Here is a 3958-nt window from a genome sequence, read left to right as displayed (position 1 = left end):
GTCTCTGTGTTTTTGCCTTCGTTATTTCAATGTTTTATGAATGAATTCCATTCATTAGTTCTTTTATTGAATAGGCCTCATTCTTTAGTTTTACTAGAGATTGAGACTCATACTCAATAATTAATAGAGAATGTGACCAGAATATGAGGATTTTAAGCGAATGAGCCATTCTCTAATTCATTTTGTGGAACTCATTCGATCTTCACCATTCAAATTTTTTTTATAACCACATCAGTCTAATCAATTCCTGTTGAAATTCTTGAATCGTCATCTTTAGGTATAGTCTGAGTATTATGATGTTTAATTTGACTTTTTGAGCTGGTTTGAATGGGTTTTGACGTTTAAACTCAACATACTTAACGAATGATTAATTGGCATTTATAACTAGTTCTAAAATGGAATTACAATACATCAACGAATTATTGATCATGTATCGATCACTTTGTAACAGGTTTTGGTGTTAATAATTCCACATTGAGCTTTATCAGAATTAAAATTTACATGTTTTACATTCTAGGTTCTTAAATTTTTACTTTGACCTTTTTGTTAGTTGTCAGAGTCTCTGTGTTTTTGCGTTCATTATTTCAATGTTTTATGAATGAATTCCATTCATTAGTTCTTTTATCGAATAGGCCTCATTCTTTAGTTTTACTAGAGATTGAGACTCATACTCTATAATTAATAGAGAATGTGACAAGAATATGAGGATTTTAAGCGAATGAGCCATTCTCTAATTCATTTTGTGTTAATTTGTGTTATATTAATATATAACATATGCAAGGATTCATTAAAATGGGCTTGTGTCGTGCTTCAACTTGGTTCTTCAAAAATTAGTCATGAAGCCTCTTTAATTTTTGAGAAGGACCCTTCTTTTTCTCTTTAAAACCTGCAACCTATGTAAGGTATATAACTATGTAAGATCATGTCAAAACAAGTTAAGAAACGATAAATATTAGATATAAAAGCGACTAAAACAATGATAAATGGTGCGGAAAATACGTGTGTTTTGCAACACATCAACATTCGTCAATTTCATAATGAATAACACAATTCGTTGTATTGGAGTATGTGCAAAGAACGTATAGAGTATAAATATAGGGTCATAACAAATGGAACTCATTCGATCTTCACCATTCAAATTTTTTTTATAACCACATCAGTCTAATCAATTCATGTTGAACATCTTGAATCGTCATCTTTAGGTATAGTCTGAGTATTATGATGTTTAATTGGACTTTTTGAGCTGGTTTGAATGGGTTTTGAATGTTTAAACTCTACATACTTAATGAATGATTAATTGGCATTTATAACTTGTTCTAAAATGGAATTACAATACATCAACGGATTATTAATCAAGTATCGATCACTTTGTAACAGGTTTTGGTGTTAATGATTCCACAATGAGCTTTATCAAAATTCAAATTTACATGTTTTACTTTGTAGGTTCTTAAATTTTTACTTTGACCTTTTTGTTAGTTGTCAGAGTCTCTGTGTTTTTACGTTCATTAGTTCAATGTTTTATGAATGAATTCCATTCATTATTTCTTTTATCGAATAGGCCTCATTCTTTAGTTTTACTAGAGATTGAGACTCATAATCTATAATTAATAGAGAATGTGACCAGAATATGAGAATTTTAAGCGAATGAGCCATTCTCTAATTCATTTTGTGTTAATTTGTGTTATATTAATATATAACATATGCAAGGATTCATTAAAATGGGCTTGGGTCGGACTTAAACTTGGTTCTTCAAAAATTAGTCATAAAGCCTCTTTAAGTCTTGAAAAGGCCGCTTCTTTTTCTCATTAAAACCCGCAACCTACGTAAGGTATATAACTTTGTAAGATCATGTCAAAACAAGTTAAGAAACATTAAATATTAGATAAAAAAGCGACTAAAACAATGATAAATGGTGCGGAAAATACGTGTGTTTTGCAACACATCAACATTCGTCAATTTCATAATGAATAACACAATTCGTTGTATTGGAGTATGTGCAAAGAACGTATAGAGTTTAAATATAGGGTCATAACAAAAGGAACTCATTCGATCTTCACCATTTAAATTTTTTTTATAACCACATCAGTCTAATCAATTCCTGTTGAACATCTTGAATCGTCATCTTTAGGTATAGTCTGAGTATTATGATGTTTAATTGGACTTTTTGAGCTGGTTTGAATGGGTTTTGAATGTTTAAACTCTACATACTTAACGAATGATTAATTGGCATTTATAACTTGTTCTAAAATGGAATTACAATACATCAACGGATTATTAATCAAGTATCGATCACTTTGTAACAGGTTTTGGTGTTAATGATTCCACAATGAGCTTTATCAAAATTCAAATTTACATGTTTTACTTTGTAGGTTCTTAAATTTTTACTTTGACCTTTTTGTTAGTTGTCAGAGTCTCTGTGTTTTTACGTTCATTAGTTCAATGTTTTATGAATGAATTCCATTCATTATTTCTTTTATCGAATAGGCCTCATTCTTTAGTTTTACTAGAGATTGAGACTCATAATCTATAATTAATAGAGAATGTGACCAGAATATGAGAATTTTAAGCGAATGAGCCATTCTCTAATTCATTTTGTGTTAATTTGTGTTATATTAATATATAACATATGCAAGGATTCATTAAAATGGGCTTGGGTCGGACTTAAACTTGGTTCTTCAAAAATTAGTCATAAAGCCTCTTTAAGTCTTGAAAAGGCCGCTTCTTTTTCTCATTAAAACCCGCAACCTACGTAAGGTATATAACTTTGTAAGATCATGTCAAAACAAGTTAAGAAACATTAAATATTAGATAAAAAAGCGACTAAAACAATGATAAATGGTGCGGAAAATACGTGTGTTTTGCAACACATCAACATTCGTCAATTTCATAATGAATAACACAATTCGTTGTATTGGAGTATGTGCAAAGAACGTATAGAGTTTAAATATAGGGTCATAACAAAAGGAACTCATTCGATCTTCACCATTTAAATTTTTTTTATAACCACATCAGTCTAATCAATTCCTGTTGAACATCTTGAATCGTCATCTTTAGGTATAGTCTGAGTATTATGATGTTTAATTTGACTTTTTGAGCTGGTTTGAATGGGTTTTGAAGTTTAAACTCTACATACTTAACGAATGATTAATTGGCATTTATAACTAGTTCTAAAATGGAACTACAATACATCAACGGATTATTGATCGTGTATCGATCACTTTGTAACAGGTTTTGGTTTTAAGGATTCGACATTGAGCTTTATCAGAATTCAAATTTACATGTTTTACTTTCTAGGTTCTTAAATTTTTACTTTGACCTTTTTGTTAGTTGTCAGAGTCTGTGTTTTTGCGTTCATTATTTTCAATGTTTTATGAATGAATTCCATTCATTAGTTCTTTAATCGAATAGGCCTCATTCTTTAGTTTTACTAGAGATTGAGACTCATACTCTATAATTAATAGAGAATGTGACCAGAATAGGAGGATTTTAAGCAAATGAGCCATTCTCTAATTCATTTTGTGTTAATTTGTGTTATATTAATATATAACATACGCATGGATTCATTAAAATGGGCTTGGGTCGGGCTTCAACTTGGTTCTTCAAAAATTAGTCATAAAGCCTCTTTAAGTCCTGAGAAGGCGGCTTCTTTTTCTCTTTAAAACCAGCAACCTACGTAAGGTATATAACTTTGTAAGATCATGTCAAAACAGGTTAAGAAACATTAAATATTAGATATAAAAGCGACTAAAACAATAATAAATTGTGAGGAAAATACCTGTGTTTTACAACACATCAACATTCGTCAATTTCATAACGAATAACACAATTCGTTGTATTGGAGTATTTGCAAAGAACGTATAGAGTATAAATATAAGGTCATAACAAATGGAACTCATTCGATCTTCACCATTCAAATTTTTTTTATAACCACATCAGTCTAATCAATTCATGTTGAACA

This window comes from Bidens hawaiensis, unplaced genomic scaffold (assembly GCF_021521415.1).
Source record: "Bidens hawaiensis isolate Kalapana, Puna unplaced genomic scaffold, B.hawaiensis_p1.1 tig00419540_1, whole genome shotgun sequence".
In the NCBI taxonomy this organism is placed as follows: Eukaryota; Viridiplantae; Streptophyta; class Magnoliopsida; order Asterales; family Asteraceae; genus Bidens; species Bidens hawaiensis.
This window is presented reverse-complemented; position numbering follows the sequence as displayed.